This window comes from Dermacentor andersoni, chromosome 9 (assembly GCF_023375885.2).
Source record: "Dermacentor andersoni chromosome 9, qqDerAnde1_hic_scaffold, whole genome shotgun sequence".
Classification (NCBI taxonomy): domain Eukaryota; kingdom Metazoa; phylum Arthropoda; class Arachnida; order Ixodida; family Ixodidae; genus Dermacentor; species Dermacentor andersoni.
This window is the reverse complement of record NC_092822.1, coordinates 80124235-80150909: the sequence shown is the minus strand read 5'-3', so window position 1 is coordinate 80150909 and position 26675 is coordinate 80124235. Positions and strand designations below refer to the sequence as shown.

Genomic DNA, 26675 nt, shown 5'->3' with positions numbered 1-26675 from the left:
TCCTGGCGAGCTCACTACTTACTACCGAGTAATCTGCACCTGTATCCACTAATGCGTCTACTTCGTAACCGTCAACAAACACACGTAAATCGGAAGCAACGTCACTCTTACGGCACTGGTTTCTGAGTCCCTCGTCGTCGCTCGGAGTCATCGATGGAGGTTCTTCTCTTTTCGCGTCGGCAGCGACCTTACCTCCCGAGGTCGCTGACTCTAGTTTTCCCGACGCGGGCTCTGTGAACGGCGTCTTGGGGAGCTTGAAGACGGGCGGGGGCTCGGTGACCGATGCCTCAACGGCGCTGTTGACCGAGGTTGGTGTTGCTGGTAGGCGTATCGGGAGCTTTGACGAGTGGACAGGTACTCTTCGATTTCCAAGGGACGCTCACCATTTCGAGGGCAAGGTGCGTTCACCGGAAAACCGCGAAGCCCTGCCTGACGATAGTGGCACATTCTGTACAGATGGCCAGCCTCACCGCAATGGTAGCAGAGGGGTATTCGGTCAGGAGTGCGCCATACATCGGCCTTCCTGAATGTTCTCTCGGGTGGCGGCAGCGTAGTTCGAGGCATCGAGCTATTCATAGCGGAAGTGGCTGCGACGTCAGCACGTCCGGGAGTTTGCCTCAGCACATCGGAATATGAGAGGGTCGGCTGGCGCAGGAGTGGCGCTTGGGGCTGCGCACTGAGCTGTGGTTCCCGGACCACCTGTCTGACTTCTTCGCGAACGAGGTCTGCCAGCGAAGAGGGCGTTGGAACGTTCTGGTCAAGCCGTAGCCTCTGAAGCTCTTCTCGCACTACAGATCGCACGAGCTCTCGCATGACCTCCACGCTGTTTCCGAAGACGGCTGGAAATGCGTCCACAGAGGTGATGTTAATCTCCCGGTTGTACATCCTTGATCGCTGTTGCAACGTGCTTTCCATAGTCGTCGCCTCTGAACGAAACTCAGCGACGGTGCGCGGCGGGCTCCGAACCAACCCTGCGAACAGTTCCTGTTTTACGCCCCGCATTAGATGGCGTAGTTTCTTGTCCTCGCTCATGTTCGGATCCGCTCGGCGGAATAGGCGGGACATGTCTTCTACATACATGGCCACGCTTTCGTTGTTACGCTGGTTTCTAGCTTGCAGGGCAGCTTCGGCCCTCTCCCTGCGGTCGGTACTCGGGTAAGTTGCCAGCAATTCCCGTCGGAAAGCATCCCACGACACAAATGTCGCTTCGTGGTTTTCAAACCACGTTCGTGCGCTGTCCTCTAATGCGAAGTAAACGTTTCGTAGCTTGCGCTCTCCGCTCCATCCATTGAACTCAGCGACGCGCTCAAAGCGTTCCAGCCAGTCTTCTGCGTCTTCAAATGTGTCGCCGTGGAAAAGCTCTGGCATCATTGGCGAGTCGACTACGATATGAGTTGGCGTAGTTTGAGTGGTCATCTCGGTAGCGTTTCCGCTAGCAGATGCTGACGCTCCGATAGAATCCGGCAAAGGGGAGAACTCAGGGGGCTCACCACGTAGGCGACGAATGCTGCGTTGGTGAACAGGAGTCAATTCGATGGGTCCAGGTTGCCGTGAGTCCGGGCTCCTTTCTCTGACTTGAGAAGGGCTTGAAATCATACCCCGCACCTCCACCAGATTTGTAACGCACAGTTGAGTGATGGTGCTTTAATCGCTTTACCTTGGGCGAACTTGTGCCCGACAAACCACTAAACAAGAGCCTCACTGGAGCGTCCGCAGTCTTTTCGCAAGAGACCCGCACCTCTTCTTCTTCCCTCGTGTCCCGCGCTCATGACACGCTGCTCCGATTGCGCGTGCCTTGCGAGCCCGTGTTGCCCGCTTCACTGCCGCTATATTTCGCAGGTAGCAGTAAACAACTGGACGAACGCAGGAGGCGGATGGCGCGCGTAATTTGAAATCATCTTGTGTCAATATGTAGTAAATATGTAGTAAATCACTACAAATAATGTAATAGGCAGCATTTCTAAGCACCTAAATATTCCATAAATAGCGTAAGCTAAACATTCTAATTCAGTTTGCTTTGATAGGAAGCATTGGTTGAATAGACCTACACGTAAACCATTTGCAGTCCCTATGGGATTCTGCAACTTCGGCCGACTGTACCCAGCAGAGCCTTCGTTACAACGTGTCAATGAAATGGACAGGACCTCCGTCGATTACATATGTAGGGCCTTCCTGCATACGCAAGAACTGTTCCAGGAGGTTTAGAGCAAACGTAACTCATTCTACTTTTTAAGCATGGTGCCTAAGAATGGTGGCAAAATCCATCTCACGATGACTGTCGATGGTAATGCGTTAGCATCGAATTTGTGTAGCGGCACAAGGTATTGCACCACCGAAGCGAGTTATGAATGAGGCATACGTGCCGCAGCGGGACTCAATTTCGTGCATCTCTCGGAGCACTCGGCGTCATTTAGAGCTGCTGTCGCGAAGCATGCGCATGGCCTCCGAAGTGCGTGGCGTGCCGCTGCGTGCGAACGCTGACTAAAGGCACGTTCACACTGAAGACGGAGCGGCCAAAGCGGGCAAGCTTGCAGGCGGAAAGCGGGCGAACCTCCTCGCCAGGCGGGTAAAAGTGGGCGGAAAACGAGGCGGCGAGGCCGATTGCTCGCGGACCGATTTTATTCCGCCTGCCGGAGCTGTCCGCTTTGCCGCAGCCAATCAGAACAGCAGACAACGGCGGCGCGGTGAGGACGAACGACCGGTGCCACGAGATGGCGCACGTGGCGCCACGAGAATGCTAGATCCTCCGCCTCATCGGCGGCGCGGGCAGCCATGCAAGCCGTCCGGTCTGAACAGGCCCGCGCGTTCACCGCCTCCCCGTTGTTGAAAATCCGATTGGCCGCTTAGACGTTCCGCTTACTCTGGAAACTTCCAAGGCTCATGTAGAAAAGCCGACGTGTATGACCAGCGGATCAGATTTTCGACGATCGCCGACTGCGTTCACCGCTAGCGTTGCGCGGTTGTGCTTTGAGTGTAACCTGTTTTTACAAGCATAGGCTCCCACAATAAAACTTAGTTTTGTGGTTCACAGTTTTGCTACTGTGTTCTTTGCAGTCACTACTACGTGACGATATGATCGGCCGCACGATGACAAGATCTCGTGCACGGCCGCGCTCTTGCGCGGTGCATAGCAGGTGGCGTGCTTCGTGACACAGCACTTGTTGGCGGTATTCCAAGTATTTACTTTTTGCAGAGGGAGCTTTGTTTGCTAGAAGGCGAAAATATAACGCGCACGTCCGCCCGTCCCAAAAGTTTCTTAACGCGATGGGAAACACTGTGCAAATAGGGGACTACCACCATCTTGGATTTACCAAGGACTGGCCGAACGTGGTCCATGGGGAACCTGATCTCACGTAACAAAGCACCAGTCAAGTCAGTCAACAGGGATTCAGGCTAGCCACTCGTCTTCAGTCGTTGAACCTGGGTATCGTAACTTCGGGTCACCTGCTGACGGCAGGAGCGGACTAGGGCGTTTCTGAAGGCGCCACTGGCGATGGCTCGTTTCACGGGTTTCGAGCGATTTAACGAGAACGGCAGAAGGAGTTACTTCGAGCGTGGCGCATAGGTTCAGCTTGCCTGGCTTTCGCTGTAGTGCAGCTCTAAATCGAGAAAGCGTATCGTGCCATCAACAACTAGCTCCCGGGTAAAGGTGAGGCCTGAAAAATACGAATGGAACTACCTGAAAATACTTTCAACTTAGTTGGGACCTTCCTCAGCATGAGCGTGGTATACCAGCAGGAAGTCGTCTACGTATCAAAAGAGCCTGATCCACCCAATGGGCTCGAGGTTCTTTTGAAGGACTAATGGGCCAGAAGAAGGTCGCTCAAAATGGGTGCGGGGCGCCAGCCAATACATACACCTTTCTTCTGTATATGCAAATGCTCATTTTTTTCGACCACAGTGGAGCGGGGGTACAGTAGCAACAAGTCTTTGAGCCTGGATGCACTGATGCCACTGCCGTTCTGAAAACGCTCAACTCCATGTTTTTTTATGCCTTCCTGTACCAATTCCAAGAGGTCGACTTGAGGCAGGGAATAAAAAAAGGCCTTTGATGTCTACCGAGAAGCATTCTCGGTAGACACCAAATACATTCTTTATTCCCTGCAGTGGGGCAGCTGCCACTGGGGTAGCGGCACGTTGTATGACGCCCCGCTAAAGGCGTAGTCGGTCCATGATCAGTCATGCCGACGGCAGTGTCCTTCCTGAATTTGACGGACACTATATTGTGAAGAACGCAGGGACTGCAGGTCCATCGTTTACGGTCTCTCGGTGCGACTGCTTTATTCGAACCCCGCGTCCCAATGGCCTGTGCGCTCAGTGCTGGTGCGCGTCTCCTTACATTCTCAACACCCTGATTCTATGACGAAACCCGCAAGAACTACGAGTATCATTAATTATCCTTCGAACACACTTCATTATGGTAGCTTTGTTTGAATAGACACCACGCGAGCGGCAGGTCGAGTTAGAAAATCGAGAGCAGTCACTCCTTTGCGACCACGTTTGCGGCATCTTGCCAAATGCTGCGAGCCTGTCGAGCCTTCCCTTGAAGGTGGGTTCATTGAACTTGCGTCGGCGCCCGCTCGGCCCGACCGCTAGCATTCACGTGAACCTGACAACCGGCTTTCAGTTCGACTAAGCATGGCTCAACCCGCCTTCTTTGACTTGGTGTAGAAGGTAAAACTAGCTATTAATCGCGTCTCCTCTACCTTTTTCGATAAAGACAGGGCAAGATATTTGCTTTGTGCCGCACAAGGTGAAATGCTGCCGGTTTTCAGGTCCACTCAGCCACCCTCATTCACCCTTTAATGGTACTAGGTGGGGCACTATCTTAGCTTTCTCCCCTATTGTAGATGGACGCGGAGGAAGGTCTCATAGACGTACACACGAGGTAGCGCCAATGAACATTTGTGTTTGGGGCTGGGATTTGCCCAAACACAGATTTATCAGGGAAGAAGTTTGGGCGTGTTGGTGGGATACATGCAAACTAGGATACATAGCGCAAGAATGGCACAAGGACGAAGGAGGAACACGGGACGAGCGCTAAACAGCATAGGGAAGGCCCAAGGTACTAGAAATGCACTTTAGCGCTCGTCCCGTCTTCCTGCTTCGTCCTTGTGCCATTCTTGCGCTATGTATCACAGATTTATCTACTCCACATAGTTTGCACGGTGATACTTTCAAACAGAGCACACTCATGCCCGGATGTAGTTTCGAACTAATTTAACACAAGCATCTGAATGAGTGATTGCATCTTGTTTGCCACTGGATCCTTTTAGAAAATAATCAGGAGCGTAATCAGAAGCAGTAATTAGTGGGCGACTTCACAAAACTCTTCCTTCGGAAGTGCTCTTTGCTATTGGTTGGCAGCCTTTGCTTATAATGTAGCGAGCATCACGATTGGCCAGATTTTTTTTCTTACCAACAGTTGTAGCGTCAGGCGCCTCTGTGAATGAACGCCCATAAGCGCAAGAAAACTGTTTTGCCCACCTTAAAACACATTTGAGGCAAAGAAAGTCGAGCGTGACCGTACGAGTCGCACAAAGATTTAGGGCCCGTATTTACCAAAAGATTCTACCGTAAAATTAACGCCAAAAGCAAAGTCCCAGCCAATCCCAATACTGACATATCATTACGAAAGGTGGCGGGTCAATGACAAAGAACGCTTAAGGACGAGCTGCGAGAATACCCCCCCATATTTATTTATTTATTTATTTACAGAGTATACCTACATCGCCATAAAGGCATTACGTAGGGGGGAACAAAATACAACCAGTAATACAGAAAGGTTTTGGACAGATATACTAACGAACAGAAGCACTACAATAGCTGTTAGAGAAAGGCATAGAAGTAATGTGAAACAAACAGGTTCCAAGATATATAACACATACATTTGTTTTACAAGAGCACCGTCACAGCATTGAATAGAATAGTTCGTGTTTTGACCTATGTACTATATCATTTGGTAAACTGTTCCATTGTCTAATTGATTTGGGGAAAAAAGAGTAGTAAAAAGTGTTTGTTCTGCAGTTATAGGCTGAGATCTTTTTGTTGTTATCTCAGCGAGTCAATATATAATCTGGTTCGAGAAGATAGTTATAGCGATTAATACCTGTCTGATTATTATATATTCGGTGCAATAGTTTAAGCCTTAACTAGTTAACTAGTTGAGGCTAGTTAGTTAGTTAGTTTAACTAACTAGTTAGTTTTCACATGAACAATGCAGACACAATGGCCAGAAACGTGCCAGAGCGTGCACGTAGGCTCAGGCAAAATGCTTTACCCTCTAATATAATAATACATAATATGGGGTTAAGGCCTTTATAACCCCCTATTATTATGCGATAGGGGTTAATATTGTTATACTAACCCGCTATTATATATATTATTTATATGGGGTTAGTATTAACGGTATTAGGTTGGTGCCATGTCAACATGCCCATTACAAAAAGTATGATCGAATTGTTGATGAGAACAATTAACGTTTTCTTTTTTGACGACTGTTCGTGAGCATGATGAGAGTTGTGAGAGACTGTACTAAATCTACGTGAAATTAACTTTCATCCCTACCACATTGTGATGTGCGAGTGCGCTGTCGTGTACAACAACAACAGAAAATTATACCCTCAAGCTACCTATGTAAGCTGTGGGACAAACTACCACAGATAAGGACGCGACAAGTCTAAGCGTTCTTGTTAGTAGGGAACTGCAATCAGTTTTGCACATATTATTACGTTGCTTGAGATCCACGCAGCAGTGGCGCTAACTGTACGTATGTATAAGGTACATAAATTTGGATTGTGCATGCTTTTCAGAAAATGTAATTACAGAAAAGCAGTGTTCCTTATGAAGGCGTTCATCTCTAGTAAGACACAACGTACCACACTTTTCAATCCTTGAAGATGGACTTGCATAAGCGAAAAAGTAGCAACAAAATGTTACGCGTTTCTGGAGACTGCGCCAGGAAAGAATCTTCGATAAGAAATAAGGATTCAAAAGGTAGTGTAAGTATCCAAAGGCTACTCGTGCACATTTTGAATTCATTGATTCGTTTATTCAGTGAAGTCGCGTCGTGGCTATTCATGTGTGCGACCCTAGCGCTGTGAGAGCGCCCATTATCGCACACCACCGCACTTGTTTCGCCGCTTTCTGGATGAACCCACCGTCCTAGCATATAAAACAATTATCGGATACAAACGACTTGGTTCGAAGTAACAGTACAACAACCAGCAACTATGACCGGCCCACTGCGGGACGCGCAGTGTAGTATCAGTGCAGTAAGAGTGCACTGGCGCATACGAGCCTATCGCGCACACCCTGCCTACCATTTTCGCTATGACAAAGCGGGATAGTGCGTTAGCGTAGGTATTATATGCTCACACCTTGTCAAAAGAAAATACGATATTTGCGTAATAAGATGGATGAAGTTGTACGTGACACCGTTAAGTTGGCGCTTGTGTTCACGCGCCCGAAATAAACATAATGTGCTTATGCAAATATTCGTAATCAAGTGCTGCACGGCCATTTTGTCCACATGCAGGTCAAGAGGTGAAGCGGACGTGGGCTCCACGTAAGTGAAATCAACGACGCTATCTCAGCGAAGTGCTGGCTGCTCGCTTGTGCGGAAAGTGGCCCTCACTCAGTGGCTAAAAAGGTTGGCCTGAAGACCCGTGATCGCTGATCTGGTTCCGGGCGTACCTACTCGATTACTTGTATTACTTCACGTTATATCCTAGCGTGACGAAAGAACGAACGAATACGATTCATGGGTGCCCCATGACTAGCTCACAAATGACATTCGCAGTGGAATGAAGCCATCCTTTACAACTTCGATTTACCTTTTCCCTATCAGTCACATTCCATGCAATCTGAGCGTTTTACGATGGCGCTCCTTTGTCTGCAAATTATCCGCCAAAGTCAATGGTGAGGTATTGGCTGCCACACATCGTTGCAGCTGATTTCTGGTGCCGAATTTTATTAAATAATTTCAAGCCTGTCCAGAGAAGCGCAGTTCGTGATCATTAAGGTACAACACGCATATAAGTTTCTTTATATAATTTATTGCGAAATTGCCTTACTGATCCTTACGAGTCATAATTGCGATCACGCCAAAAAATATCCTAAAACAGATATTATTGTCGAAACACTTGATTCGTGAGTATTATTATTTTACCCTCAAGAAAATTCTACACTCAACACATGTCGTTTAAGGGAATGCCATACAGAAATGAAGAAAACAGCTGGGTGATGGATTAGTACTTTTAAACTCTTACTTATCTTTTGGAAGGGAGAAGGTTACTTATTAGGGAAGGAAATGAAGTTGGCAGTTATTATTGTTTAATTTCAAATATTGCAAATCCTTGTACGGTTATCATCGAGGTGACTTTGTGTATCAATTTCAAAGTATTCTTGCACGGTTGTATCATTCTGACATGCCGCGACACTTTCTATAAATCGCCAGGCTGTCTCCGTGCTTACTTTTGTACATGATGTAATCATTTGTTTTAATAAAGAACAGTATGGTTCAGCAGATACCCTAGAAGTTTGTGGCTTCAAGGGAAGTTGTGTTTGTTTCCAGGAAGGCGACACGACCCGTTTTCTGATTTGCTTAATTTTTTACTGACCAACCTACGCCAATTAGTTATTCATGACGCCGGTACGAGTCAATTAGTTGTTACTAGTGGTAATATTTGATCATGTAATAGTTGCCTAACATTATTCAGGAAACATGGCTTGTACCTACTTTTTGTTGCTTAGCACGATGGGTCACGAATTCCCACTGTGCCATCATAGCATTCCCTCACATCGTTCTTTTTCACTGCAGCTATGTACGCCGGCGTGCGCCGACCATCCATGGGCGGTAAGCGGTATTTCGCGAATCAAGGCTACACGGGCTCAACGTGCAGGTTTCGTAGTCATTGGCTCGACAGTTTCGTATGAGTCGCGAGCTGTACTTACCCTCTGTGCAGTCGCGCTCCTGATGCTGAAAAAAAGAAATGACCCCGAGACTGGTGCCGAATGCAAAATTTCCGCAACAAAATATCCTTGAAAAATAAATATATGTGTAATGGTAACAAGCGTACACAGTAAACGCAAAATTCAGGTAGCGATAGCATAGAAGGGTTTACCTGTGGTTTCAATTGAAACGTGGAATGATAAGCAAAATAAAGTAAATTCAAAGATAAGTTACCGCCGGCGGTAGTCTAACCATCGCCCTGCGCATTACGTTAGCTATGCTCTGCCAAATGAGCTACGGGGGCGGCTGTGCATTTTGTGCATTACAACTTCTGGTACTGGAAGTGTTAGCCAGCTAGCTCAAGGCTGTAGCTGTCGTTTCGAGACTATACATCAGTACCAACTTTCAATGAAAGTCTGCATCAGGTTCTTGGAGTTTATAAACTTCAACCGTTCTGCTCGAACGTTTACGAAGAAGAAAGAAAAACAGCTCCTGACGTGCCAGTCCGCATGGTGGACTGCAGTTCCCTGCATTTGCATATTATGTAGGCTCCTTCGCGCGTAGCCAATTTTTATTTTCGTGGCGCCTAGTTGCATATATTTGTATTTCGTTACCTGGGCTCCCCGTTTAACGTTGCTCTCTACATTTTTGCCGCCCCATTTGACGGTGTGGTAGTGCTTCCCGGCCTTGGTAACTTTATACGCGCTACACTGAAGGGCCGTGGTTGTAGTATGCATCTCTACAATTTGCTTAAATGTCGGCAGCAAGAAAATATCGCTCGAGTCCATTTGTTTAGTAGATGTCAGCGGTGTAATGGGACTATAAAAGCCGTAAAGCTCGTAATCACGCCTTCTTTTATGTAAGATAATTCGGAATGCTCCGTAGCAGACGACAGTCACGCGATGAGGCGAACCTGACGTCGATGCCAGAATCACGCGTGGCATATTGCAAGTTGTGGCAACGGTGTTTTTGTTAGCTTTCTCGCTTTCAAGATATGCAAAAATACATCGGAAGAGCAGCCTCACACAGCACACATCATATGCGCGTGGAGCGGCTGGCATGCCCGTAGGTCTGCACAAGGCAGAGTCGTGGTTCTGTGCCACTTTCAATAAATTCTAATGGCTGCGTCTTATTTCTAGTTTAGTTGTAAAATCTTTTTTACGGCCGTTTCTCTTTTTTGTTGTTGTTGCTGACAGGCCCATTTCATTGATGGGAAAATTTTAAAACAATTGCTTTCTTATCAAACTTCCCGGATTTTGTTAACTTTATTTGGGTGCTATACTACCTTGCCGAATAGTCCCGAGAAAGAAAATAAAATAATCACGTGCCCGATGGGGGATCGAAACTGAACCTCCATCGAGCTCAACAGTCCGATGCTTGGGCCATTAGGCCACGACCTTTTTTTAAAGAAAATCTTCATACCATTAGGCCGCAGTCGCGTGCATGCTTCTCTTGTGCCGCTGCCGAGTAGCTCTTGGATACGATTTGTGCAAGCGTGACGTCACGTAGCACGTGTGCGTGCGAGCACGTACGTGCCTGTTATCATAAGATGGAAGTGCTGTCGTGCGTGAGCTCTTGCGGCGTCCGAACGTTTAGGTGCTGCTGTCGGCGGTGGCGCTGAGTCGCGCTCTCGACCTCCTTGGCTGAAGTTCGCGGGGCGCGTCTCTTACTGAGAAGGACCGTTTGATCTGACCGGCTCACCAAGGCTTCGCTTACGCGGACTGTCACGGTGATCTACGTGTGGGAGTAATTTCTGCACTGATCCTCGTCCGTAAGCCAAACTATAGACAGAAATATCCCTTACGGGATGCAAAATTTCGCTGTGGTGGCCTCTAATCGCGCTCAGGGCATCTTGCAATTGCCCTTTTTTGTGTCTGTTTTTCGTTCAACCTTAAAACCTCATATTCGGTACTCTATATTTTACTGCTCCATAACTAACAGACCTCATCGCTTTTAACCTTGCAGCCATGTACGGGTATAGTATGCGGCAACAACTTTCAGGTAAGAACATATTTACAATTAATCTGAAGTTACCGCGAATATTGAAATTCACAAAAAGAAATTATGGGGTTTTTCGCGCCAACACCACTTTCTGATTATGAGGCACGCCGTAGTGGAGGACTTCGGAAATTTTGACCACCTGGGGTCCTTTAACGTGCACCTAAATCTAAGTACACGGGTGTTTTCGCAATTCGCCCCTATAGAAATGCGGCCGCCGTGGCCTGGATTCGATTCCGGGACCTCGTACTCAGCAGCCGAACACCTAGGCCACTGAGATTGACATTCACCAAGGAATGCCGGCAGTAGAAAATATACAAATCTGACGTGGTTCGGGCTGGCAGTGTGTAACAAAACAGTTACGTTTAATGATCACGGGCCTGTTGACAATTTGATATGTTTGCCGAAACTGTTCTTATAAGCACAAAACGAAGTAAAAAAAGAACAAACATCTTGTTGCAATATAGAAAGAAAGTTGAATTGGGGCGGCTTGTTTTTCGGCTGTCGGTGTATGGTTGATTTCTAAATGCTGTGCACTAGAAGAAGGAGTGTATGATACGGCTATGATAAGGCTGCTGGTTAGAGAAAACGTAGCTTACCTCATGGAGTAAGCTATCAGAGCCACTTGGAACGAAGTTGTGCAACGATTAAAGCTCCTTCAATTCTTCTGGCGATGCTGCAAGCGCGGGCGAACGGTGCTCCCTGTATATTACGCATGGCGTTCCAGTTATGAACGAGAACTTAAATAAAGGAGGAGGCACGCAAATAAGACCAAGCGCGTGTTGTGCAGCGTGTATAGATATGAGAAATGACCAGTAACTATCTAGTCCCTCATACAGAATTATCTATTTAAATGTAATCAGTAGAGTTGCGATTTCCGGGATGTGGCCCGGTTTCGAAACATGTCCCGATGTTAACGTCAGCGACGCATGTGCGCGTACCAAACTGCTTGCACGTGTTTTCTTTTTTCTTCTTTTTTGTCAAAAACTGTAACAGACGTCATAATGAGAAGTGTTCAGCAGGAAGCACACCCACCCGTTCACGATTTCTGGCTAAAAGAAAAGGTGCGAAATATGAAAAGTACCATGTGACTACGTACAAGCGCGCACGTGACAGTCTCAATGCGGAAGCAACTTCTGCCGTCCGTTGAGCTGAGCAGAAGTTATTGCAGAAAAAACTTCTGTCCTGAATTCTTGACCTGAGCACTCAGAGACTAGCAGTTAAGATGCCATTAAATTTTGTCTGTTCTGGCCCTCAGCTAAATTGTTTTAGGATAGTAGAATTTTGTGAATAAGAAGGACGGCAGGCACGTTTGCCGTCTATCGGGCGTTGAATCGTCAGTGTAGGGTTTCTTTATTCTAATCTGCAATTAACATCATTTTCGTTATAGGTGTCAATATGGCCTGGCCAGGCCCGCCAGGTAAGTGTCGTTCTCGGAAAAAAAAGTGCCGCGTTTGTGTTATTACGATCTATTCGGCTCAGTGCGTATTAATGACGTTTTCTTGAAAAATAATTTAGTGCTATGAAAGGAGGCTTGAAGCTCTATTCACATGTGATTGGACATTGCTTTCATGTTTAATTAGAATGGCCGACAATTATTATTTGAGTGAGTGTAGAGTTGGTATTCGGAAGCACTGCCACGGCAGCGACTGCTTCGTTAAAGTTCTCACAACAAAGGCGCAGAAGAATTGCCGGCTTTCGCCATAACCTCATTTTCTAGTGGCAGCTACCTTGAGTTAGAAATTTTCATAACCTAAGAGAAACCCAGACACGCCATTACAAAGTCGGGTAGGCACTAGCTAGTGAATTTTCCGTTGATTATTTTCTTTCCAGGTGACGACATTCGGCGCCAGTCCATAGGACGTAAGTGCGTCTTTTGTCCTAAGAAAATATAAACCTCGTCGTGTGCGAGCCTGTGTGTAAAACGCCTCTGAAAAATGTAATCGAATCGAAGCTACAACGTTGTGCTCATCGGCGCAACGCCGTAACCACTCAGCCACCATGGCAGGTCGGAATTTTAACACACAAGCGAAAATTTTATATATCTCGCGTCTGAATAAGACACGGCGAAATTTTAAACAAAATTATCAGTAGAGTTTTTTGGCAAACTACAGTCGAAGACTTCTCGTAAATTGCAAAAAAAAAAAAACTCATAATGTTAGAGAAATGCGACCGTTCTCATGAAATTCCTGATTCACTATCACAAAAGTGCGAAATACGGCCACAAATTACCTTTAAACAAATTAAACCCCGCATGTATCCCTCGCATGCGTTCCTAGGGGGGGGGGGGGGGGGGGGGGCGGGTACCCTCGCCGGCTTACTTCCGTATCACGGCGCGTGGACAGGATTGCGTGGGCCGATACGGGGAATAGTGCAATACCGGGCCGACCCGCGATGAAGGTGAAGCAGGCTTCAAGCACTCGGCCACCTTTCAAAAATAGGTTTAACATCCTGGTTCCAAGTAGCACCAGATAATTCGGCATGTAGAAAAAAAGTGCACTTTAATTTTCCAGTTTCAGTTTCAGTTTATTATTCATTCATAACAATTGGTTACAAGAAATTATATAGAGACAAGGGTCCCAGAATCAGACACTGCACCGGGACCCTTGGATTAGAAGTTATATAAAGAAATAAAGCGGAATATAGAGCAGAGAAACAAAATATGGAATAAGCAAAACATAAGCAAGAAATTTAGTGATGACACACATAAAAAGCAAAAAAGGAGGAAATATGTACAATCATTCCTAATTACACAGATACGAATTTGCAAAATTACATTACAGGAAATTAGACAGCAGATAATTCTTGAGTTCGTATATAAACGGGAACACGGTAGACGACAACTTAATGGAATATGGTAGACTGTTCCAAAGCTTAAGCGTGCAAAAAAAAAGGAAGCCATCTTTCTGTAATTACTATGATACAAGCGCAACCGAAAATTTTCTCGTGCTGCAAACCTTGTGTTATTAGCATAAAAAGATCAGAACTAACGAAGTTGTAAGAAACTTGTTGAGGTAGTAATTTGAAAAATAATATCGCTAGATGATAGTTAAACAAATCAGTAACTTGAAGAATGCGGCTTGTACGTAGTTTTGATGAGGTGTTAGACAAAAAATGGCTTGCCGTTGTAATGCGAATAGCCTGATTTTGGATGTGCTAAATAGAGCAAAGATGACAATGATAAGTATTACCCCAAGAAGCGATACCATAATTGATATGATGGTGAATGAAAGCGAAGTATCATGATAATAATGCTACTTTGGAAAAAATGCACGTGACTTGAGTAGTGCTCTAATATCAAATGCTGTTCTTTTTTTTTTGACATGTGCAATGTGGTTAGTAAACTTAAGATGGGGATTTAATTTGATTCTAAGGAAAGAGACACAAGTGGAGGCAGAAATGTCATTCCCATTGAGGGTTAAGGTCGGAGAACAAGGTAAATGTCTCTGCGATGACTTAAATATCATGAATTGCGTTTTCATAGGGCTTATACTTAGAAAATTGGCGTTGCACCAATCAGTAATTTTAGACAGATCACTGTTTAGTTTAAAAGTTAGCGAAAGTAATCATTTATCTTAGAGGGCAACAGTCGTATCGTCTGCGTATAATTTAGGTAAAGTATAATTAAGGCCATGAGGTAAATCATTCACATAAATGCAAAATAATAGTCTACCTAAAATCGAGCCCTGAGGTTAATTTTGCTTTTAGAGAAGGCCCCGCCTGCGTACTCTTAATTCACGATTAAATAGATAACCTTTTAATATATTAAGAGCTGGACCAGTAATTCCATTAGACTCCAGTTTATCAAAGAAAATTTTACGATTTATTGCATTAAAGGCTTTAGTAAAGTCTAAAAAGACCGAGCCAACAAAGTATCCGAAATCAAGTGAATGTCGAATATAATCAGTCAATATTAGCAAAGCCAAGTTAGTCAAGCTTCATGAACGAAAACCGAACGACAAGGTTTTAACAAGCTAAATTTGTTAAGGTAGCTGTTAATACGACTAAGACCCCTGTCACACGGGAAGATTTAATGTCATTCGAAACGAATGGCATTCGATGCATCGAATGCCATTCGGTCTCTTGTGGTGCTACACAGCAAAATATAATGGCATTCACACATGATAACAATGACGATCTGGAACAAAATTTGTGAAATTCGAATACATTTTGTGTCTATTAAACGCGTTTAAGAACTTTTGCGATTACGTTTAAAACGGACGAAAACATTTTGACGACAATTATTCACAACTAAAGGCACTTCGATCAACACATCCCATATGGCTGAGCGCCGCAACAGACTCCTGATGCAGAGTAACAGCGCTTGAGCACAGCCCGTGGCGAAAATATCATCGCGGCAAAAATAATTATTCCTATTTATAACTCTAAAAAATATCTTCTGACTTTGCTGATGCACGCATTATTTTTTCGCGTTGCGTGTCGCTGTTGTCTATCTGGGGTCTAGAGTATACATTCGGTTCGAAATCGAATGCGAATGAGTTCTCCTAACTCATTCGATAGCAAATGTCATTCGATTCGAATGACATTAAATCTTTCCGTGTGACAGGGTAGTAACTTTTCAACAACTTTACTAATTGAAGGTAAAATACATATAGGACGATAGTTACCTACTTGAGCTTTCGCACCCTTTTTATGAACACAAATTACCATATCTTTTTTTAGACTTCTAGGGAATATACCGGTTTTGAACATAAGGTTAATTAAGTTACTGAGAGCATCAGAAATAACGTAGCAAGTTGGAGTTCACGCGCTCTATTTGTTTTAAATCCCGTTAGATGAATAATGCGAGGGGGAAAGAGTGCGGCGACGGCGCCTGTGCACGTGACCTGCGTTTTCGTGGTTATAACGTGCGTCGGAGGTGCCGCCAACGCTGCGGCAGCGGTTGCGGCAGATGCGTGGGAGGTGCGGTGACCGCGGTGGCGCTTGCGTCAGCTTAGTGTGGTGTGGTGCCGCATGAAAGTAAAAACTTTAATGATTTCATAATGGGTATAGCCCATGTATGCAGCCCATGGTTGCAGCATAAACATGTTCGCTTGTAATCCGTCCACATGTGGACGTTGCGATCCCAAGAATTTTTTTCTGTCTGAAAGCATGCGATATGCCTTTCGGCAGCAGGTATCAGAAATACGGCACAGAGCCCTAACCTGCACCTTGATGAGACGCATGGAAATCTGCGATATATTAGAGAGTTTTAGTTTAGGGGACGCAAGCGGCTTGCGTACGCAAGAACTAGGGGCGACGGTGCTGCGCATGCGCAGACCGCTACGTCTATTTGCGTCCTTGGGGCGGCCGAAAACATCGCTGCCCCTAAGCGGTCACGTTACCCACGTGACTCTTGGAGGGTGTACGAGTACTTACGAGTAGCTAGCGGGTAGTTAATCTTACAAATCGTGTCGACAGACGTCGTTTTTATATATATTAGAGAGGTATAGCTTGTCCGGTATTAGGGTAAACACAGGCATGGGGCGGTGGAATAAACGGGAGCGGCCTGCATGGTGCATCCACCTGGTGGCGCAAAGCTCAAACCGACAAAAACAGCTAATATTGCTGTAACCAAGTCTATTCTACTTTGCTGCTGGTGTAAATTTTCGGCACTGGCGTAATCGTGTTGCTGCCAAAAATTTACACCTGCAGCAAAGTAGAATAGACTTGGTTACAGGAATATTAGCTGTTTTTGTCTGTTTGAGCTCTGCGCCACCAGGTGGCTGCACCATGCAGGATGCTCTAGAATTGCTGTATATGTACAGTAACTCTAGGCCGCTCCCGTTTACGGCACCGCCCCAACGCCCCGCCTGCGTTTACCCGAATACCGGACACGCTAAACCTCTCTATAAACTGCTTTTAATAAGAATTGTTTTATGTGCTTTACTTCATATGCATGATTTCACATTTTTAAAAATGTTTGTTTCTGCTTGGGTACCCAAACTCAAACGCATCCAAGAGCTAGGGGCCCCAACCCAACTAAATCTCTCTAATAGAGAGTTTTGGTTTAGGGGACGCAAGGCGTTGGGGCCCCAAGCGCTTGGGTGCTTTTGCGTTTGGGTACGCAAGCAGAAAAACGTTATAAGTCAGCGGCCCCAAAAGCAAACCGAAGTGAGGTCGGATGCGCTCGCAGTGCCATCAACGTCTGATCTTTGCTTCGTTATCATTTTTTAAAATATTAAATCAAGCATATGAAGTAGCGTACATTAAACTATCTTTATTAAAATCAGTTAATATATATAAAAACGATGTCTGTCGACACTAGGCAAAATATTTATAACATTATCTACGCGCCTACGCTGCGACTGAGGCCTAGCCGAAGAAACCCCAAACATACGTTTGGGGAACTGTAGTTAGGCGTTTCGTGCAGCATAATCCGTTGTGGTCTGTGTTTTGTTTATTTATAGCCTCCTGCAAATTTTGACGTGCAGCCGTTGCGGCGACAGCGTGCCTGTGAGCTCTGCGACCAGCTTCTTTACCACGTCGGCCGTGAAATGTACACGTGCACACGTCCTCGCCGGCGCAGCCATGTTCTACGTCTGTGTCGCAGGATGGACGGCTTGTCTCGGCTCGTCTCGCTTCTCGTATGTTCTCGTACACCGCGAGTCACGTGGGCAAAGTGACCTCTTAGGGGCAGCGATGCTTTCGGCCGGCCCAACCCCAACCACCCAAGGACGCAAGTAGACGTAGCGATCTCCACATGCGCATCACCGTCGACCCTAGTTCTTGCGAACGCAAGACGCTTGCGTCCCCTATAGTAAAACGCTCTATTAGGAAAGACCCCATTAGTGCGCGGCACCGCGTCGGCAAAATAAGTAATTTAAGAGTTGGAGACACTGATATTTCCGAAAATTGTGTTGGTGTTCATTTCTTCACCTTGTGAGTCATTTCTTGGACAGCAGTTATTGTGACGGCATTCATGGGAACAGAAAAAAAATTTAAGTGAGTAGAGAAGCTCGTGCATTGGTCAATTTGTGCACGGGCAATATTATTTGATCATGGCACTTGATCTGCTTTTTCCGTTACAGCGTATGATCCTCGTATACAGCAAAGCGGCGGTGAGTGTAAATCATTACGCTTATTGTGCTTTCTCTGAAGCGTAGAAAGCGAACGCACAGGTGCTTTTAAGCATGAAATGCTTTTAGCTCCCGTTGTTAGCCACCTTGAGACAAAAGCCAGAGCCGTTATCCGGGCACTCAAACGAGAACGTCCGCGCAGTTTGCGAGAACAAAACGGGATCATCCGGGCAACCAGTCAAGACCCCATTACACTCACCAGTTACTTCCCAAACAAGTTACAAAAATATTGCTTCCGAGTTCTTCCAAACATTTGTCCACAATGTCACTCAAGCTGTAAATTCTAGTACGCTGAAGCTTTACGTGTAATTTTACATAGCGACGTTTAAAAGGCGGATACACTGGATTGTAATCTTTCGGCGCTGAGACATAGTTGCCTGTGCTCTTTTCAACGCCAGTGGTCTGCGAGATCTGCGGCGCGTCCGGCGCCCCGGCAGCGGCCTTATTATTATTTTTTTTTCCAAAATAGAGGAGGCGATGGCGGGTAGCTACCGGCAGCGTCCAAACCGGTAACGTCCGACGCACCGCGGATGGTTGTTTAACCGAGACGAGACTGTACAATGAGGTTCTGTCTGTGACAGGAAACTATTGCATCCATATGGACCAATATGACGTGGTGCGGTGGGGTGTGGTATTGTGGCCGTTGTGAACATGCACTACACGCATTTTAAGATTGCAGCTTGTACTATCTCCACCAAATCTGCTTCGTTGCTGGTGTCCATTTCATGCTTACATCTACTCTCGATTACGGGAGGGCGAGAATTTTCAAAGCGAAAGCTTTACTGGCCGCGAACTTGCGATTTCGCCGTGGCGGTGCTCCGAGGAGGCACATGACGTCACAACGTGCGCCTCGCCGCGGATATTTCTCTCTCTCTCGCTCCCTAGTCACTACTGCGCATGCGCCACTAGTAGCACGGAGCCACAGGTGTTCCGCCGCCGCGCAGCGCCGCGTCTTTCCGCCGCCGCCGTTTGGTATGACGTCACACCGCGTTCCTCGTCGTTGCGCTCGCCTCCGCTCGCTTTACCAGCTGCGTCGCATGCCTGATAACATGTCGGAGGATCGAAAAGGAGAGCTCGCGTGCTCCTCAACCACAGTTGAGGCGGCCGTATGGACGGCGACAATTCTGATAAGCAGGAGGACGCCAGGAATCGACATCGGAACGAGATGAAGAGGAAACGAATCGCCCAGGAAACAGACGAACAACGCGCCGAACGATTGGCTAAACACCGCAACATAGCTAGACAACCAGACTAACCTGGACTTGAAGTAAATATTAACCAAGGCTAACCATGCTATGCCTTAGCTTTCGCTACGTATATCGTGGCATAGCCGAGCTAAGCCACAGCCAATATTTTTTTTACAGATCACACCGCAAAAAAAAAAAAAAAAATAGAAGAATGAGAGATATTCCGAATGAGTGAACTGGGTCATTCACAAAACCTTTACTTGGTTATTAAGAGCGTTTTCTTATCAGATATCATTCGAGCATGCGACACTCACGATAGCAATCAGTTTGGCATGATGATCATCGCGGAGACCGCCAATCGCAGGCTGAACATACGTAAGGTTGTCAACACTGACCGTGACGGTTCCTGCGCTCCTCATGTGAAATTCATCAGTCTTCTGAAATAATCTGTGCTGGAGCCAAACAAGAAAAAAAGAAAACGGTGATGTAAATATAGCCATTCAGGAGGAATAAGGGGGAACGTTATAGCTCAAATATGCTCATAGGCTCATGAAATCGACTAAGGAAAGCAGAGTGGAAATGTTTCTTTTTATTTATATGGGCCGATGAAAGTAATATTTACAATTAAGTTCATGTGCAAAAAGCAGAAATGAAACAGGAGGAATCGATAACTTTGCCAGCGGTAAAAGTTGAAGGCAATACTCGTGCATGAAGCGTGCGATCATTTGGCGGTTGCTGTGCCTTCAACCACTTCCTTGTGTATATTCGTGGACATGTATTAAGAACCAAACATGGAGAATGTTTGCCAGCGTCACTCACTCTGGTGATGGCTGATGTGCATGTGCACCCATTAACAACCACGTTACCATATGTATGAAGTGGCCAGCACGGCAATTGTTTACGACGCCACCGCCAGCAGTGTCATCCTTTTTTTATTTTAATTCCATTTTATCGACGTTATGAGGTTTCTTTGTAACTGTAACATAAGCCTTCAATAATTCCTACGGAGAAACTGGCAAATTTCTTGTGTTTCTTTTTCCTAATTTCATAAACGTGCATCCTCCAAAATCTCCTGTTCTATAAAACATATGTTGTGTTTGTATTGGACACTGCATGGGAGAAACCGCATGTTCCAACATGAATTCAAATGACTATGGGTGATTAAGGTACGAGGCATATTGACCTTTTTAATAGATCATGACCTCAATATCAGTTACCCTCTCATATATTTGTCCCACAAAAATAATCGTCACCTGCCATGCTTGCGTTTCCTTTCTTAAAAACTCGGCGTTCGCTACTTTCCTGTCGAGAATGCTGTGTAACGTTGACAACGCGCTAGCCGTTCGTGACTTGGAAGTACCGAGCTCGAAGCGTTAAAGAAAGGAAATGCAGGGAAGACAGACGACGATTATCGTTGTGGTACAACATAAGCCCGAAAGGGTGCAAATTTTCTAAGAGTCTATGCGGGGGCTAAGTTTAGGATATAAGTGCGTAAGGAGAGCTCAAACTGGTACGAAGAGCGTTCACATTTCTGCCGGTAGAGCGTGAGAAATTTATTACACACAGGAAAGTTAAGAAGTTTCAAATCAAGAACTATTCGAGTGGTGCAATTCGCGAATGTTCTGCAATGTCACTCGGAAAATCTTTTGCGTGTTAGAGCTAAGCAGCGATATACGTGCAATGGGTGGCGAGTGAAACGTTCAACATTATGTCTGGTGTAAAAAAGAAAGAAAATATCTGCACGTCACCTTGTTGAAGTCGTGAGATATGAAATGTCAACACTGTTGGCCGCATGAATATATGCCACTCGCTGTCTTTGTGTGTTTCTAATTGCAGTTATGGATTCGAGGCGATGGTCCGCGTGTGGTAGGTTCAGTTTATATTATTTCGCGTACGATAACATATACAATCTTCATTACAGATCATGGAACAGTCCTTGTCAGCAGGACAGGATTGCTAGACCTTCCATGATTGCCTCTTCGCAGCTGGTGCTCGTGAACGAGAAGGTCCATAGTAAAACACAGCGAGACAATTGAGCCCATTTCAGAAGTCAAATTTCGCGGCTTTACGTTCTTTGCGCAAGCTGAACGTCGCCGTTAGCCTCTGCCTACCTTGACCATCCGTCGAATCACTCGAACCTTGAAACGTGCGGAAGAACTTTTCGCAAATGTACAGGTCGTACTTCTACAGCGAAGATAAAACCACCTTGTTTATTTCCCCAGTGCTATTAATCTCCGCGCACACCATGGAGATACAGGGCAAATCGCTAGAATTCTACCACATGTCATGCAGGGAATTACGGTGTTCAACACAAAATTTCGCTGCGCCATATGACATCATCAAAACCGTTCCATTTATTATGCCGGTAACAGACCACGGATATGCTAGAACAATAGCAGTTTGAAAAATACAGATCGGGATGGAATGAAACTTCGCGAGAATGTGGGCTATATAAAGCACCACTATGGAAAGAAATGTGCGCACAATTTGATAAGACGCACGAAAGTAAGGCATTTCAGCGGAAAGCACTAAAATTCCTTATCAAATGTTGAAATTAATCTGGCAGTTATTGTTTTATGCTGAGAATAACGATTTCGAGCCTAAGTAGAACTACAACTATGCCCGATGCAGAGTTGTAGTTGATAGTAGGTCTCTACGAGCCGAGAGCATCAAAAACTGTTTTTCTTAATGGCACGTACTCGAGTAAAGGCGATAAAAGGGTGGGAGCGCATGTTGAAAGAACGGAATAGCATCCGGAATGCGCGGCATCTCTCTAGTGTGATCCTCTTACGCTGGAAATGGGGACAGCTTCGCTGGTCTTTGGCCGTTAATCCTGCAAAATGGAATATGTATGCTGATTGTAAAACAATGCTTTCCTTGCGAACTATCTCGACCTTTGTTGACCATAGCTGCTGCTCTCTGGCACCATACTAGTTCCAGTTGCAACATATATTGTTTATGTATATTGTGCTCCGTATTAAAATGCGCCAGTGTGAATTACACATGTTTCTTTAACGTCCTACAGGTCCTCCGCCATGGCAAGACGATGACCTAGGTTAGTCTAATATTCCCTATTGTGCATATGCTATCAAGATTTCTTCATTTGTTTTCGTGCTTGTATTAGTTGAACACGCAATGTTTGCTTTTATGGATGTTAAACCTCCAATGCACTGTATATCGTATATAATATAATATGATTATGTTAGCGGAGTTTGTGGCCAGCATGTGTATTAAGAATCTCATATTCCTATAAATATCGTCTGTAACTGAGTTTTGCAATGCGTGCACCGAACTATCGGTAGAGGAGCCACTTGTCTAGTTGTTTTGTAGTGCCGACGGTAGGGACTTCATCAGTTGAATTCCAAGCTGTGCAAGCCAAGGTTTTCAAGCGCACTGCCCGCCGACGCAATTTTTAAGAAACTGGACCAGTTTTCACAGCCTTACTTTCGTCGACTTCAACAAAGAAAGTGGTTCTATAGCTTGGGTGTTCTGCAGACGAGGAGTGTACACACACGCAGCCCACCAGCTCCTTGTCAAGCGAAAGAAGAATTGTTTCCACGTCTTTCGTTTTGACGATTTCCGTGAAGTCATCAGTTTGAGAAGGAGCTCTACGGCCTTGACTAAGGGTCTCAAAAACTGGACTCTCATTAGAGAACATACTTCTGGATCTTTCGTCAACTTTATTCAGTTTTCGTGAAGTGAGCAGCTAGAGAACGAGACGTTGTGGTGACCAGGAATCTTGAATGTGCGAAGTGCCAGCGCACAGGGAAGCAGTTTTGTAATTGCATTGGCGCATCTCTTAGTCATGTAGGTTTTTGTAACTCTCTACTTTTACTTAGAACAAACCTGAGTGCACATCATAGGGCGGTTTCACCGAGTTAATTAAAGACCCTTGATCTAAATCAGTTCCTACATGTCGCGAGTCAAGGAAATTGGCTTTATTACATGCGTTGCACTTCGTGACAGTTCCCATACCCGAGGGGTCAGACACAGCTGCGCTGTCGTGTGTTCTAATGTTATTCTTCCTCTTACCACCGTGTAGTTTGGTTAAACTACGGTTTATCTTACCCTACAGCTGCTGTGCCATGGGGAGAGTTCGACCAACGTACGTAAAACATTCTTCATTGCAGAGAAATCTCTCAGCAGCGCAGCGCGATGCCTGCCAACCTGCACGCCGAAACGGCAGCGCACGTGTTCTGCATGCATGTTTCGTTTCTTGCATTTTTTCGGGCCTAAAGGGTTGCCGCTTGCAGCATGCCACTTTCCGAATCTTTTAGGATAAATTAGGTAATTGACAAAGAACGCGATAACGTGGGTCCCATCCGCTACCCATACCACCTCGTTTCCTGAAATGTTTACAGAGAAAGTGCCAGTATCCACCGGGCAGTCGGAGTCCTTTAAGTCCAGCGCCACGTTCGTTCGATGAATAACCAACTCACTAAATTGCCTGACCATCCAACTACATCAATGATGGGAATCGCAACAAAATAGTATGGCCCTTTGCCCCTACGCTAAGTGGCCGACGCCAATAGTCGCGCCACATTGCGTCGGTGTTCTCCGCTTTTTCATATTTTGCGTAATCCACCATGCGGCGCGTCGTCCAGACGAGGGGCCGCGTTTCGCCTGGACCCCGAAGCTAAGCTGCTTTCCACGCCACACCCTGCGTTGCTATCTTTCACATAGCCCTACCAGCGATACACGTATACGAGCTCAAATGAATTTACGCGGGGATCAAACGAATACACGTGACAAAGAGAGATAAGACATGAATCTGTTTTCGGAAGTGCTGTCCTCCTTTCTGAGACAAGCTGAAACTAACCCCAATGTCAAATAAACTCAATGCACTTCATGCAGGCGAAATTTATACCACCCGAAATATGAAAACTGAAAACAACAGAACACACTACAATGTAGCCGCGCATATACTGCACGTACGTGTACCGAAGCACACAAAACCATGACTGTATAGTGGGACCCCTGTCTCGGCTTTCGATTTCCGCAGACACGCAGCAGCGGCCTTCTCATTCTCACTCCCAAAATACCCGCATGTCCGAGCCGATGTCGGCACTCTCCTGGTAGAGCTACAGGTTACGAAAATACCAGGAAACGTTAAGGTGAGACATGGGCAGAATGGGGGCGGTGAAACACACTGGTATCTTTCGCCGGTCAGGTCATACTCACTGGCATGACCAGTCCCGCGAAGTGTTCGGTGGCTTTGTCGTCTCGCGACATTAAACGACCAATCTCAGGGCGAGCCGTGGTTTGGACCAACTTTGAAGGGTAAAGCATAGGAGATGATTTTCATTCATAAAAAACTCGCAATCCTTGACTGGGTCTTTTTACATATAAGTCCTCGCCAAGCTGGTATCCTGCATTGTTCCGACATGGTACTTGCCAACCGCTTTTAGTCTGTCTTTCGTTTGTTTCTGTGCCTTTTCGTTTATTCCGAGGCCACCACCCTGATCCAAAGAATGATGATTCCGTTGTGTATGATGCCCCTTTCTTTTTTACATGTTTATAGCGTTTGACTACGACCGGCCACTCAATCTCGGTGAGTCAACGTTTTTGCATCTTTCAGAATCAGCCTAGTGCCAACTGGCCAGTCCTAGGGACGATGAGAATCAACGGATTAAATATTATCCGACGGTGTCGGATAAAATATTCCCAGCCTTTATTGTTTAGACCATCGCCTTTCCTTGCTACTATGTTAGCTAAGTAGGTCCGTAAGCTTTCATTTATATAAAACGTCCCCCGCATACATTGCAAAGTACAATATACAACATTATTTTTGTGGCCCTCTAAACCTGTTACACGCCTACATGCATAGGACTCCCTTCGACTCCTGTTTTTCAACGCCTCTGTTCAAGGAGCCAACAAATCTGTTCCACTATAGTGGACCAGAGTTGTTGAAAAACAGAAGTCGAAGGTTGCCCTATACATATAAGCGTACAGCTGCTTTAAACCACCCCAGAAAGAGTGCTGTATATTGTACGTTTAAGGTATTCGAGAGACATTATAAATAAATGCTTCAGGCGTGTTTAACTAACATAGTAACAAGAGAAAAAGATGGTCCAGCGAATAAAGACTGGGAACATTTCGTCCACTGGTAACGTAAAGCGGCAGCGTCGTGTCTGCTGATGTGAACACATTATTAGGGCGTGTTATATCATTTGAAAACCTGCGCGTTAGAATTTCACGTATTTTGCTTTGAGCATTTAACAAATTTGCAATGAATGTCTCGAATAACACGCCCGGAGTTAGAAAAAAGGCCGCGGTCCTCTATGCAGATGGCAACAAGTCCATTTTTATAAGCTATACAAGAAGCCCACCAGAAGGCTTTCGCTAAGACAAACGTGTTGATTAACAACAAGGGAGCGCGTGAACGTAATTAATAACTTCACGGTGCCATTTTCAATAAGAATGTTTGAGAGCAATATTAAAAACCGCGAAATCAGCCGTGTGTATTCGGCATGATATCAGATGCGTCGCCTATTTCTTCTGCGCTTACAAGAAAGCCACTCATTAAATTAACAATAAGCGCGCATACCATCGCGTGGCAATGCGCAGGAACACAGACTAACGTGCTACTGCTTGCTGCGGAAATAGTTGGTGCATTCGTTGTTATGACATTCAAAAAGAAATAAGAATAACGCGATGAAACTCCAGAAAAATCTACAAGAATGGAAAGAACACGTGCTATCTTTCCTTTTTAAGTGGAGTCGCATATTTCAAACGATAACGTAAGAACAAAGAGAAAACTGTTGCACAAGGCGTTGACGTCCATCTCGGACTAGGTCCGCTCACAGACTAACGTTAAACAAACATAACTCATTGTGTAGTTTCTCGCGTGAGGCTTCCATAGTGAGCCGTAGTTAGCCTTAATACCTCTTCTTCACCTTCAGCAACTGGTCCTCGAGCTGTATATTTAAGCACTGATAGCATGATGCGTAAACCGCAACAAGAAGCGAGTATAGAGAGATAAGGCAAGTCATTTTCACATCTTGTTCTGCTGGATCAGCTTTGTTTTGCCACAGTAATTCACCTACTCGCCTACTTTCCTTGCTCACGATCACTGAAGTGTATTGTGCTGTTATGGTCGGCAGCAGGCATTTGCAGCTCACTCTAAAATAAGTTTACATCCTTTGGTGCTTATCTTGTCCCCAAACAATAACCGTCATCTGCCTTGCTTGCGTTTCCTCTCTTGAAAACTCGGCGCTCGCTTCTTTCCGGTCGTGAATGCTGTGTCAAGCTGATAACGCGCAATCCGTTCGTGACTAGGAAGTACCAGACTCGCAGCGTTAAAAGAAGAAAATGCGAACAAGACAGATGACGATTATTGTTTGGGGACAAAATACAACCCAAAGGGTGTAAACTTTTTTTAGGGTGCTTTTACTTTCAGCGCTGCTTTGCTATTAGCGAGACCGGTAAACTGAGCAAACAAAAATTACATATGTTAAT

At 45.6% G+C, this 26675-nt stretch overlaps 2 long non-coding RNA genes across 2 annotated transcripts in view; both read left to right on the top strand.

The window, feature by feature from the left end:
* LOC140213222 (uncharacterized) overlaps positions 1–8857 on the top strand; it is a 49481-nt gene extending 40624 nt beyond the window's left edge. The window contains exons 8-9 of the long non-coding RNA XR_011890166.1: positions 7538–7567; positions 8822–8857. This is a non-coding gene — a long non-coding RNA (uncharacterized lncRNA). The remainder of the gene's footprint in view (positions 1–7537; positions 7568–8821) is intronic.
* Positions 8858–17972: 9115 nt separating this feature from the next.
* On the top strand, positions 17973–24768 carry LOC129383980 (uncharacterized). Its single transcript, XR_008611748.1, has 5 exons — positions 17973–18012; positions 21054–21083; positions 22243–22272; positions 23293–23322; positions 24739–24768. It is a non-coding gene; the product is annotated as an uncharacterized lncRNA (long non-coding RNA).
* The last annotated feature ends 1907 nt before the right edge of the window (positions 24769–26675 follow it).